This window comes from Neovison vison, chromosome 1, assembly GCF_020171115.1.
Source record: "Neovison vison isolate M4711 chromosome 1, ASM_NN_V1, whole genome shotgun sequence".
NCBI classification, from domain to species: domain Eukaryota; kingdom Metazoa; phylum Chordata; class Mammalia; order Carnivora; family Mustelidae; genus Neogale; species Neogale vison.
The window spans coordinates 60,564,937-60,580,274 of record NC_058091.1 but is presented as its reverse complement, the minus strand read 5'-3'; positions in this window follow the sequence as shown (position 1 = coordinate 60,580,274).

Genomic DNA, 15,338 nt, shown 5'->3' with positions numbered 1-15,338 from the left:
AAATTGGAAGCTGGCAGAGCAAAAACACAAAAACAGGTCCACTCATTTCCCAGATGAAAGATTTGACCAGATTCATTAGCATTTGAATTACTTCTGAAAAATTCCACCCATTGCTGATTACCGTATATATTTTTAATGTATTACTGCAGACTCCTATTTCTGTCTTTTCATCCAGTTGTGTTTTATAGAATAATTTTCATTTATAATGTTCTAAGCATAGTTTATTACACATTACTCCAATATTATATTTTTTTCTCTTTTGGAATGGTTACAAATAGAGTCATAGTAAAAGTATTATCCAGAACACGTGATATTCTTTAAACCTGAAACTGTTCAGTGTGTGCTCAGTAAGCTTATTCTCAGCCACACTCTCATCAAGGTCACAAGGAAAGAAGAAGAAACTGTACAATTTTCTGTTAAAAAGTATGGACAAGTACATAAAAGATAATGATAAGGCAAAGAAAAGTAATTGTTTATTTGGGAGTTTTCCATAAAATGAAACAATATTATATTATAAAATTCCCTATATAATTTTACAGTAAAACAATGGTGTTGACTTTTTTGGGGGAATATATGCATGCAATGACTTGCATGAAGTGTAATAATCCTAATAATAATAATCCTAAAAATAATAATGAGTGTATGTTTCAGAGATGTTTTTATTTATATATGCACTTATATAATCATCAGTTATAAACTATTTCCCTAAGGTACACAAAAGTGCCCCTTTCATATCGATTCCACCTCCCATAATAACTACATTTACTCTGACTAATGACTATCTTAGCTATGTTTTTTCATTATCTATGTACTTTGCCTCTTCTTGAACTAATATAAATGAAGTAGAAAGTATGTACTTTTCTTTCTGGTTCCTTTGATTACTATATTTTTTAGATTGAGCCATCTTGTGGGGAGTGTTAGTTCTCCTCAATTGCTGTGTTGTAATCTATCTTATTCTTATAACATAGTTTATTTCTTAAAAGTTTTATTATGATAAAATGATACATCAGGAAATTTAACACATCATGAGATTCACCCTTTTATAATCTCTCAGTGCAGTGTTTTTAGTATATCCTCATAATTGCACAACCATTATTGCTGTCTAATTTTAGGACATTTTCATTCCTTCAAGAAGAAACCACATGCCCTTCAGTAATCAGTCTTGATCTTACTCTCTTAACCTTTTTTTTTTTTTAAGATTTTATTTATTTATTTGACAGACAAAGATCACAAGTGGGCAGAGAGGCAGACAGAGTGAGAGGAGGAAGCAGGCTCCCTGCCAAGCAGAAATCCCAATGCGGGGCTTGATCCCAGGACCTTGGACCATGACCTGAGCTGAAGGCAAAGGCTTTAACCCACTGAGCCACTCAGGCACCCCTTGATCTTAACCTCTTAACATCACACATTCAATGAAGGATTAAATCGTGAATATATCAAGTACTCTGAAATATGTAAGGAAGTTTTAGAGGGAAATTACTGTATATCTTATATGTAGTCCTATTTATATTTATCTATATTTTAAAACTCATAGAACTACATACCAAAAACCAGTGTATTATTATTTTTTTAAAAGATTTTATTTATTTATCGGAGAGAGAGAGAGCACAGGCAGACAGAATGGCTGGCAGAGGCAGAGGGAGAAGCAGGCTCCCCGCTGAGCAAGGAGCCCGATGTGGGACTCCATCCCAGGACGCTGGGATCATGACCTGAGCCGAAGGCAGCTGCTTAACCAACTGAGCCACCCAGGGGTCACACCAGTGTATTATTATTAATAAAATTAGTTTAAGTCTAATTTTTTAATGAAAAAAAGCTATAAGACATTGCTATTGTTGCTCCTTTAATAACTATCGACATTACTTGTTTGAACCTAGATGATTAACATTTTGGGTGTTCTTTATTCTTTCCTTAAATTTTCTGCTTTTACCAAAGATCATTTAGTTTAAGCTCTATGACCTTGACTATTTATAGTACTGTGGCTCTGTTGGTAACAAATTTTCTCGACTTCTGTTTTTTTAAAACATTGATATTGTACCTTGATTGTTCAAGGATATTTTTGCTAGTTGTAGAATTCTAGAGAGTAAAATTTTTCTTGTATGACATTTAAGATGTGATTTTATTGTCTCCTGGTTTCCATGATTCTGCCATCAGGTTTAGTGTTGCTTTGAAAATAATTTGCCTTTTCTTCCCTCAACTAGATTTTTAGACTCTTTTATCTGTAGCAAATTGATTCTGATATGCTTATAACAACCCCCTTCCCAAATTAATTCCAAAATATTTCTTGGAACTTAATGAAATTTCTTAATATATGGTTGATCACTCATTAGTTTTGGAAAATTGTTCACAACTGTTTCTACAAACAATTTCTTACCCTATTCTTTCTCTCCTTTCTTTTTGGAACTCTTAAGTGTATATATTTTTTTTCGTTATTTTTCTCTGAGCTTAAGTTTTGATAGTTTATATTAATTTTCTTCTGCAAGTTGACGATCTTTTCTTCTACTGTTTTCCTCTGATGCTGATTACATCTAACGAATCCTAAATTTCAGGTACTGTCTTTTTCACTTTTAGTTTGCATATTTGATTCCTTTTAAATAAATAGAATGTATCTGTTGAAATTATAAATTTTTATCCAACATTTTTAACCTTTTTCCTATTTTTAACATGTTTATAGTAATAATACTGAGAACTTTTCTGTCAGTTTCAACATATAAATCATGTAAATGCATGGTTCTATTAGCTCTCTTCTTTGGACCATTTTTTTTTACATTGGGTCACATATCTTAGCTTCTTAATATGTCTCTTAATTTTTAATAAATGATAGATATTATTTCTAAAAGAGGCTATATTTGAGGTGCATTTCCTCTGTGATAGCACACTTTTTTTCTTCCTGTAGACAGTGATAAACTGATCACCTTCATCCAGTCAAGAACTAAGTATGGTTAGAGATGGGCTGAAGACTTCATTAGTCTCATTTTCACTTTGGTTTCAATGATCATAAAGATATGACCAATAATGTGTTTATTGAACACCTCTCTATCTGCCAGGACTTTGATTTTTAAGCACTGTTCAACTGTATGGAATTTCATTCCATGTTTCTTTCCCAACTCCTGGCTGCCTCAGCACTCCCCTGAAGTCCAGTGGGAGAGAATTGGCAGCTCCACATTTAGGCTCTCCAGATTCCAAACTGTCACAACAGCCAATGCAGCAATCAAAAGCCCTACTGGCTTATCTTTACGCCAGCAGAGTCCTTCTGCTTATGGCAAGCCTGATCCACAGTACATGCCCAGATCTTCAAATGCCCTCCAAGGAAAAAAAGGATGGGTGTAGATGAGGCTTTCACTTAACTGGGAAGGAATCTTTTCTAATGTCTCCTGCAATGATATGATGTTTGCAGTAGCTATTTTCTTTCCTGGCTGAAATAGTGGAAATGATGGTCCACCACAGCTTATACATATTAACTAGAAGCAGAAATATGTCTGATGGACATTTAAGTGGGTTCTGCTAAATATTTTAGGGTACCTTCCTTTAAAATGAAATTTATTAACAGAAATATCAGGGGTTATTGCTCAGAATGATGCAGAACATTCTAAATACAATTACTTATTCTTTAAAAGACAAAATATCAATTAAGAAATAATTTAATCAGTCTACCATGAAATACATACTTACAAACTATTGGAATGCCTGGATACCAAGTGATAGTTATAAAAATGAGAAGTACATACATGTCATATTTTCCTTTAATCACTAATTTAAATAACTCTGCCATGTATTTTGCATGATCCCCTAATTGTCTGCCTTCTCCTAGACATTTATTAAGTACCAACTATGATCTACATAAAAGAAAAATAAGAAAAATAAACAGGGCTATGAGATCCCCATATTAAGAATAATTTCTTCCATGAAGTAGATTCAGTAAAAAACAGAAAACAAAAACAAAAAAACATACGGTTTAGCCCAGATTGCTCAGTTAACAAATTAGAAACTGGCAACTATCAGTAGTTCATTTTTTTAAATTAAAAAAAATTTTTTTTTTTTTTTAGATTTTATTTGACAGATAGAGATCACAAGTAGGCAGAGAGGCAGGCAGAGAGAAGAGAAAGAGGAGGAGGAAGCAGGCTCCCTGCTGAGTAGAGAGCCTGATGTGGGGCTCCATCGCAGGACCCTAGGATCATGACCTGAGCTGAAGGCAGCAGAGGCTTTAACCCAAGAGGTTTTAACCCACTGAGCCACCCAGGCGCCCCATCTATCAGTAGTTCTTAAGTGCTTTCCTGGTAAACTCAAATAATTAGCTCTGCCAGGACTCCTCTTCCTTCCCCTCCTCTTCCTCTTTTTTCTTATTCTTTTAAAATTCACTTCTGAACTCCATTGTTCCATATCCTGATAGTACTGTGCATTACCAAGGTGTACTTATCAAAGTTCATCAAACTCTAAAAACAAGATAAACATATTTCACTGTATAATTTCCCCATATTTAAAATGTATCTAAAATTATAATAAATAATTAAAAGTATAAAATGAACAAACAAACTAATTTTTAAATGTAGTTTTCAAGACTTGTCTTAAAGAATTTCATTCAATACCATTTCACAATATTAAGTAGAACTATTCTAAGGAATATCAAGATCAAACTAACAGTATCAATTATCTCCATCTGATAGAAGAGAAAATTCAAATTCAGAAAGAATATATAATTTGCTCAAAGGCACACAACTCTTAAGATAGTAGACCCAGAATTTATTTATTTAAGGTTACATGGCCATCACAGCCCAAACTCCTTCTCCCATGCAATGTTACTTTTGCATATCAAATCTTGTAATATTGATTTCTATAACATAATAAGCTTATTTTAGTGAAAAACAGAATTGATATTATAACTTTAAAGTGACAAAAAATTGGGAACAGGTTTTAGAATACAGTAAGAATATAGGATTTGTATGATGATGAATTGATTCAACAATAAAATATAAAATTGACCTCAGAGCTTTAAATTGATTTGGAAAAGACTGGTAAACCAATGGATACATATTTGTTACTTTGAAAAAAATATAAGAAATAAGGAAAGATACGTTAGCCACACTATAGATCATATTTTTTTATAAGGATAGGTGAAAAATCACACACATCTGAAGAAATATAATCATAGCCCCAGGAATCACATAGAAACTATATTATTTTTATTCTCAATTTTCAAAATAAATTGTCAGACCTACAGAAGTATAACTTACAAACAGAAAAATTGAAACTTTCTAGTTGTACATTCAGTTCTGTGAATTTGGAAAAACTCATATAATTGTATAATCATGATCTAAATATAAAATACCTCTTTCTTAATGTGAAAGTTTCCTGACCATTCAGAGTCTGTTCCTGTCTACCCCTGGTCTATGACAACCACTGATTGGATTTTAGACAGTTTTGTAATTTCCCAGAATTCATTTAAATGTAGTAATACAATATAGAATGTTTTGATGCCCACTTTCTTCCTCTCAACATTTTGAGATTCACTCATGTTGTTTTATGTATCACTAGTTATTCCTTTTTATTTCTGAGTAGTATGCATTGTATAAATACTCCAGTTTGCTTACCAGTTCACCAGTTCATGGATATTTTGTTGTTTCCATTTTGAAGGATTATTAGTAGAGCTGCCCTAAATAAATATGGCCACACGGGTTTTGTGTGAACAAGTCTTCATTCTTCTTGTTAAGTATTTAGAGATGGGATTCCTGAGCAGTGCAGTAAGTGTGCATTCAACTCTGTAAGAACCTATCAAACTGTTTTGTGAAGTGGATGTACCATTTCACATTCCCACCAGCCATGTATGAGAGGCCAGCTATTTTTCATCCTTACCAGAATTTGCTAATGTCAGTTCTTAATTGTTTGATCTGTGCTAAAAGACAGGAGATGTTATCTATATGTACTTTCAATTTGCATTTCCTTAGTGACTTATGATGGTCATATGCCAGCTCCATATCCTCTTCAGCAGGTGAAGTTCAAATCTTATACCCATTTTAACTGAGTTATTTTCATTGTAATGAAATTTAAGAGTTCTTCCTATATCTTCTTTACCCATCCTTTATCAACTATGTGCACTACAAATCTTTTCACCTTGACCATGGCTTGTTGTTTCATTTTCCTTTGAAGAAACAATGTTTTGAAGAAATATTTTGATGGCTTTTAATTTATCCATTTTTTCCACAATGCTTTTTGTGGCCTAAAAAATCTTTTCAGAACTAGAATTCACAAATATTTCTCCTATTTTTCTAAAAGGTTTAGAGTTTTGTGTTTTAAATTTAGGTCTATGACTCATTTCAAGTTATTTTTGTTTATAGTGCAAGGTATGAGTTGAAGTTTATTTTTTCTTACATGTGGTTACCAATTGATTTAGTATCATTTGTTGAAGAGTATTTTTTCCCTATTTAATTCCTTGATAAGGTCAAGGAAATTGACCTACGCCAGTGGTTACATTTCCCTCTCATATTCCAGCTTTCTATACAGTCTTCCTTTCATACCACATTACCTTGGTTACAATAGATTTATATTAATCTTGAAATAAAATTTTTTAAAACATATATCAACTCTTTTTATCATATATTATATTAAATTTCTACATTCTTCCCCAGGACTCCTTCTTCTCAATTATTTCCTCTATTTTATTTTTAGTCTAAAAAATGAAATACTATGTTTCCAAATATTAGAAATCATGTCTTTTAGTCCCCATTTAGGAGGGTTTTTTTAGGTATACTATTTTTCTTTTTTTTTTTAATTGTGTTATGTTAGTCACCATGTAGTTCATCATTAGATTTTGATGTAGTTTTCCATGATTCATTGTTTGTGTATAATACCCAGTGCTCCATGCAATCCGTACCACTTAAGATTTTTATAAAGTGACATATTTCCATTATATCATCACCATTAACGAATAAAGCCTATAGTTTTCTCTGATTGAAATATCTAACTATATAATTTAATTTGCTTAGTATAAATAGAAAATTATATAACATACTCCTATCAGACAATTGATTTGAAGTGGATTATAGGGAGAAAACTATCGACCCTGTAAGGCTAACAAAATAGATGTGACTAGTTTTTCCCAAGTCTCTTTGCTATTTTAGTAGAAATAGTTTAATGGTAGCAGTCATCACTTGGCAAAAAAAGAAGAAGAAAGGAAAAAGAAAAGAAAGAAGAGAAAAAGAAAATGTTCCTAACCCTACTTATTCATCTAAGACCCTCAAATCACATTCAAAATCAGTACCTCATTTCTGAGAGCCCCCATTCTTTTGTTCTGATCTAATTAAAAATCAGAATGTCAACCAAAGTTACCCTGCAGTGCTTGTCATATTTTCTATCTTTCTTCTGATCCTTAGTCTCCATCAATGTCAATGGCTCTTAAAACCACCTGACATAGCCTCTGCCTTCGGCTCAGGTCATGATCCCATGGTCCTGGGATCAAGGCCCGAATCAGGCTCTCTGCTCCACGGGGAGCCTGCTTCCTCCTCTCTCTCTGTCTGACTCTCTGCCTACTACTTGTGATCTCTGTCTGTCAAATAAGTAAATAAAACCTTTAAAAAACAACAACAACAAAAAAAAACCCCACCTGACATAGTCTTACTGTTGTACCTTTGGCATATGTTCAGTATAAGAGTCAAAAACCCAATTAGAGTTTTATAGTAAAAAGAAGGTCAATTATATGACTCTTTGTAGTAATGTTAAATGTGTAACCTTACATTTTTCAATGAAAGTTCTCTTATAGAGTGTTCTTTAACATGCTTCAAGGATTTATACATCTTGCAGTTTAATTTAATCCAATGGAGAAAATACAGAAAATTAAGAAATGGGAATAAATATCTACCTCTGAGATCATATTTGAATTATTTCTTATCCCTTTATATTGGTTTTTATTCCCAATATTAATATTTGTTAAATATATTTTCTTGATGATACAGGGCTGCTATTTCTACCTATGTGAAATGTTGCCTGTCAAAACAAGTGCAACTTAAACATTATTACATTGTAGGTAAACTAGGAAATGCCATAGTATATCGGGTCTTTAAGTTATTGTAAGAATCAAATTCAAAGGACTGGGTATTAGCAAGTCAATCACTACAAATTTTACACAAATAACTTATTAGCAGGAATCTGGTTGATCTCTCTGTCACACTAACTAATGAAACTCTTTTTTTTTTTTAAAGGTCATCTGTGATCCCTTGAATACCAAATTTAATGATCTATTCTTAGTCTTCAAATTAAGTATCTCTCTGAAGCATTTCATTTATCTGACCAGCTGATATTTCTTAAATATTTACTCTTCTTTGGCTTAGGAAGTACAATCAGCAACTAATTCTCTCATAAATATCCCCTCATGATTTCCTTAACCCAGATTTTTAATGATATGTCATCTGGACAGTTGGCAAGTGTCTTACTTCATTTCTGAATTACCTGTGTGTTACCCTTCTAGCTTTTCCCACTGGCAAAAAGTATATCTACTGAAAAAAAAAATGAATCTCTCATTTTATCAACCAACACATACATTGTCAGATTCTGAGGAAACATGGCAAACAGGTTTAATACAGCTCTCTCACAAATTATATAAAAATATAATAAATAGGGATAATAAATAGAAAAACTGGTTAGCTAGATTCACTGGTGAATTATATTAAACATTTAAGGATGAAATTGCACCAACTTTCTACAATCTCTTCCAGATAATTGAAGCAGAGAGACTATGCTAGATTCATTCAATGAGGCTGGCATTATCTTAATACCAAAATCAGACATTACATAAAAACTACAAACCAGCATCTCTCATGATTACAGATGCAAAAATCCTCAACAAAATATTAGCAAAACAAATTTAACATTGTAAAAAAGATTTACACACCACGACCAAGTAGATACATCCTAGATATGTAAGATTTGTTCAACATTTAAAAATCAGTTAATATAGTCCATCACATCAACAGACTAAAAAAGCAAAATCACATGATCATGTCAATAAATGTAGGGGTAAAAATCTGACAAAAACAAATACCCACTTATGATAAAAAAAACTTCCAGCAAACTAGCAATAGAGAGAGGAAACTCCTAAACTAGATAAAAGACATCAACAAAAAACCTACATCGAGGATCATACTTAATGATGAGAAACTAAAAAGTTTCCCAGTAAAAAAAAAAAAGTAAGGAAGTGCCCTCTGACCACTCCTTTTCAGCAACATGGAAGTCCTAGCTAATCTGATAAAACAAGAAAAGGAAATAAACAGTATTTAGACTGGAAAAGTAGAAATCGAGACTAAAAAATTATTATCTTGATGATATAGGGCTGCTATTTCTACCTATGTGAAATATTGCCAGTCCAAACAAATGTAACTTAAATATTATTACATTGAACATAGAAACTAGAAAATTTCCCAATAAAATCAGGAAAAGTTAAGGAAGTACAATCTGACCACTCCTTTTCAAGTTGGAAGTCCTAGCTAATTCTATAAGACAAGGCAATAAAACTGTATTTCGACTAGAAAAGTAGAAGTAAAACTGTGTCTAAAGTCAAATACTATTTATTTATCTCTGATACCTGCAATTTGTTTTTCTTATCTGTTTACCTCTATACATCATTTGTTCTTCTTGGCATTTGAAAGAAATCTGTAACTTAAAAAAAAAAAAAAGTAATCCAAGAATTCAATTCATAGAACATACATATAAAACCTATTTCAATGTCTAAAACCATAGTTAATTAAATTTTTATTAAAATTAGTGCACTTCTGTAGAATTAAAACAACTTTAAAAATAAAGTTATTTTTTCTTAAATTGGAAGCATTATGCAATTCCTCACATGTGTTTGACATCAAAGATGTTGACTAGGGGTGCCTGGGTGGCTCAGTGGGTTAAAGCCTCTGCCTTCAGCTTAGGTCATGATTCCAGGGTCCTGGGATCAAGTCCCGCATCGGGCTCTCTGCTCAGCAGGGAGCCTGCTTCCTCCTCTCTCTCTCTCTTTCTCTCTGCCTATCTCTCTGCCTACTTGTGATCTCTGCCAAATAAACAAATAAAATTTCAAAAAAAATGATAAAAAAATGATGTTGACTAAATACTGTTGTCAAAAAATTCTAAGGCAATGTTGTTCAAAACAAATTATGATTAAATTTTACAGTCTCATCTGGTTTCCATGGCAATGAGTTAATTTGCAATTTAATTTTGTGTATTAACATTATTGCCTCATTCTTACATTTGCTAATGGAACTGTAATTATCGTATCAGGAAGAATATAGAAATGTGATACTATGTGATGATTTGTAAATGTGTAATATTGAAACATTAATCAAGTCAAAACTATATATATATACACATATGTATATGTATGTGTATACATATATTATATATATATATGTATACACACACACACACATACACAGGGTTGTTTACCAACAACAAAAATATTTCTTTTAATGTCAGTTTCAGTGTCTTAACTGCTCCACTGGATTCATTACAAGACATATTTCTAAGTACAATAATTCTGAAAATCATAATATTCAATCAGAATTTTCTATGAAAAAGCTCATTTAACAATAAACACTACTAACACACCTAGTTGGGTCTTCCCAGTAGTATAATGACATCTAGAGAGAGTGTTTCCAACTCCAACTACTTAACACAACTGTTATTAAGACTGTTGACACTCTCCCCTCTCCCACCTCTTTATTTAGGTATAATTTTTTTTTTTAGGTATAATGTATATGTACTAAAATTCACCCATACATGTTCTGAGTTTGGTGAACTCTGAGATCTATATACAATCATTTAACCACTGTCACAGTGAAGATACAGAAATCTCCATCACCTCAAAAGTTTTCTTCATGTCGTTTATATCACCTTAAACCAGTTAATTTTTTTGTTACCATTTTGCCCACCCCTTTCTCTTTATGATAATTCATATCCACTAATTTATAGATTATTTCTGGAACATTACTACTGTTTTCTTTAATGACTCAGCTCTTTTCAAATCTTCTTCTGAGTTTTGCCTTCCACTGAAATTGTTCTGAATAACACAACTCATATATGACCTATCACATTCTTGTATACTGAACTCATGAAGTGTTTACGCAAATAATCCTTCTACAGCTGAATTTGTCTTTAAATGGAGAATCATATCGTATATGTAAATTTTAATTTTGGGTTTCACAGAAATTACTAAACTCACATTGTCATTTCAAAATTGCAGACAGCCAGGGGCGCCTGGGTGGCTCAGTGGGTTAAGCCGCTGCCTTCGGCTCAGGTCGTGATCTCGGGGTCCTGGGATCGAGTCCCGCATCGGGCTCTCTGCTCAGCAGGGAGCCTGCTTCCTCCTCTCTCTCTGTCTGCCTGCCTCTCTGCCTACTTGTGATCTCTCTCTGTCAAATAAATAAAAAAAAAAAAAAATTGCAGAAAGCCATTGCCTTGAGTTTAAATCTTTGTCAAGTACCATGTAGGTCAATAGGAATAAAGGAAAACTCAGAAAAAAAGTTTGTTAGAATACAGTAACTTAAAATATATGAACAATTGAATGTATTGCTTATAGAATCAATTTAAAATATTTCTGTAGAGAAAATGGCATCACTAATTTCTACTTGATATGTTAATCTTACAAAGTTAAGTTGTTATTTCAAGTCTTAAAAGCAAGATCTTAAATATTTTCATAAAAATACTAAATTAAAGGGATGCTTGGGTGACTCAGTAGGTTAAGCCTCCGCCTTCGGCTCAGGCCATGATCTCAGGGTCCTGGGATCAAGCCCCACATTGGGATCTCTGCTCAGCTAGGAGACTGCTTCCCCCTCCCCCTCTGCCTGCCTCTCTGCCTACTTGTGATCTCTCAATCTCTCTCTGTCAAATAAATAAATAAAATATTTTTTAAAAATACTAAATTAAAAATCATAAGATCAGAAATAAATAAAAGTAATACAATATTTTGCTGTAGATACAAAATTAAAATATCCCAATGATTGGAAATATGTACCTAGAAATTACTTCAGTTTTTAGTTCCATATTTTATAATGGTTATGGACAATCTGGAGAGCCTAAACAGGAGGGGATGCAAGATGTTTAAAGATATAGAAACATCTTCCCTTAAAAAAGGTAAGGAGGGGCAACTGGGTGGCTCAGTGGATTAAGGCCTCTGCCTTTGGCTTGGGTCATGATCTCAGGGTCCTGGGATCGAGACCTGTGTCCGGCTCTCTGCTCAACGGGGAGCCTGCTTCCTCCTCTCTCTCTGCCTGCCTCTCTGCCTACTTGTGATCTCTCTCGAATAGATCGATAAAATCTTTAAAAAAAAAAAAAAAAGGTAAGGAAATTATTTTCCTTTAGTAGAGGCAAGAGTAAAAGAACTCTTGGTAGGTATCTTGAAATGGCTCATTGGTTCTCATGAAAATGAATAAGAAGACAGAATGTATGTTTCTTTAGAAGGATGAACTAGATCAAATAGAACAGAAGCACAATGTACAAAGAAGAGAAATTTGTCAATATAATAGGCAAGAAATCTGTGCAAAGCAGAATTTTTTTTTTTTTTTAAGATTTTATTTATTTGACAGAGAGAGGTCACAAGCAGCCAGAGAGGCAGGCAGAGAGAGAGGAGGAAGCAGGCTCCCTGCTGAGCAGAGAGCCCGATGCGGGACTCGATCCCAGGACCCTGAGATCATGACCTGAGCCGAAGGCAGCAGCTCAACCCACTGAGCCACCCAGGTGCCCCCAAAGCAGTGTTTCTTAGCTGGGGTCATTTGGTACCCCTGGGACATTTGGAAATGTCTGGAGACACATTGTCACTAACCTGGACTGGGGAGAAGATAGGGTACATGACATCTAGTGTATAGATGCTTTAGATGCTACTATTTTTTTGTTAGTTTGTTTGAGAGGGAGATAGAGAGTGAGCGAGGAGGGACAGAGAGAATCTTAATCAGTCTCCACATTCAGCATGAAGCCCAACATAGGGTTCAGTCTCACAACCCTGAGATCATGACGTGAACCCAAATTAAGAGTTGGTCACTTAACCGACTCTGCCACCTAGGTACCCTGATACTACTATTCATTCTACAATGCACAGGCCAGCACCCCACGACAAAGAATTACCCAATCCAAACTGTCAGCAGCACCAAGATTGAGAAACCCTGGTCTAAACTGTGGAGACATCTAGGAGGAAGTTCAGCTTCCCAACAGGTCCTGAGATTACCCTTTATTATCATTACTTAAGAAGAACTCAATAGTTTTTTTTAGTATTATTATTGTATGGTTCTCTGCATCCTTGTACTCAAGAAACTTGCATTTTGCAATGTACAGTAAGATGTATATGTATGAGAACATGAGTAATGGTACAAAAATAAAACAATAAAAGCATAAATTAATTAGGAATCTTAATAGTTCAAAGAAGAGAGTTTCTAAACATGAGGATTAATATACAGATTTCAGATACTCTGAATTTGAATCCTGACTATAATGTTTTCCAATTATGAAACTTAGAGATAAATTTGGCTTCTGAAAACTGTCGTGCTCTCCCTGCCTGCAGAGATGACGCAACACCAACACACACACAGGTCGATGCACAAGCTCTTGTTTATTCCCTGGTCGATCTTTCTCCCCTCTGCGGGGAAGTTCCCTTGCCTTATATAGGGCATAATAGCCAATCACAGAGGTGTTCACGTGAACAGGAGGTATCTGGGGCATGCAGGCAGTGGTGGCATGTGGTGTTCACGTGACGAGCACAAGGTCAGTGTGGCCAGGGCCGACGTTTTTCAGGCTGTCCCTGCTGCTCGGGCTATGTAACCGGCGCCATCTTAGGGGCGCGACCCGCACCATCTTAAGGGCGCGACCCCAACAGAAAACCACCATATTTTCATATGTAGAGTGAAGATCTAATTTTTTAGGTGTGTAAGAAAAGTAAGCAAATTAATTGAAACTGCTTATAAAAATACCTGGCACATAATAGTAGTTATTGTTATGATGATGACACCAAAACATTCAGAGATATTTTTATGGAGAAGATGAGATTTGAGCTGGAATTATAATAGGCATAGACTTCAGATAGGTGAAAAAAAATAAAAAAATGTTTTGTGTGAGACCATACTGAATGAAGAGTACAGGCCTCCCCACCCCCATATATTATCGTCTTCTTGGAAAGGTAATAATGTAATCTATATAGGAGTTTCTATTTCCTTCTCTTCTTCCAGTACTACTTATGAGATCATTTCCATTCTGACCCAAGATGCTACATAAAATGACCTGATTAAGCAAGCAAGAAAAGGTAACACAAAAATGATTTTTTGTGTGGTGCAAAATACTTTTTCTACATTTTACATGTCAATTTACTTTGGCTGCTAAAAATAAAGTGTTTTGATATTTTTAAAGTATTGTTTAAAAACTGACTTAGGTGTCAGTTATATGACATATTATAAGAATTAGAGAAGGACTGAGCTAACATAAAAGACATTTCATTTTTCAAGTGAATGACACTTTTATTCCAGAAACAATAAAAAACTACATAGTTACCAATATCATGGTAAGTTGCTTGATGTTCTCAGCATAGGTTTGTGGGTTTGAGTGTATTTTGGATGGAGAATATGTTAAACTAAAATCCAAAATAAAAGTTGTCTGTAACCCCCTCAAACATCACATAAACATCATAATTCATCTTCATCTGGAAACAGAAATATTTCTACATATATCTTAAATTGAGACAGTATAATAAAATACAAAATGAAATACCAAGTGCATTCATCTATATACAGGCAATTTTTAAAATAGTTCAGTCTCAATAACAAATATTGTTTCCCCAGAAAATAAATAAGACTGGAGAACATAAGCAATTTCTTCCAAGGTCACTCACCACAATATTTTTAAGGGAAGAACAGAAAGGCAACTTCAGTTTGCAACAAAATTCTCAAACTTGTTGATTCTACAAATCTTATGGATTGCTTACAGGGTCAGGGACCATAGCCCCTGGTGTAAGTGATGACATAGATAAATCAACACCTGCCATAGTTTGTGCTTTACTTTTTAGCATTTTGCTTTCAAAAATCAAATATGTTATAGCATATTATAGCATATTATTTTTTTCTTCTGTACAGTTATCATCCTCTATTATCCACATGAATGAAAACTGAAAAATTTTTTAAATTCTATTAATACTTTGAAAACTTTAACATTTTCAAAAATATTTTAACAGAGAAAAATGTATCATAAATGATGAAATCATGGGAGTGAACATAAGGCAAATAAATACATTAAAAAGAAGACTCGTGAGTCAAATAACTTCAAATGGTGACTTAAGAGAGCATAGGGAGGTGAGCATTATGTTATACATGTGTATTGATATGCATCTTTTATGTATT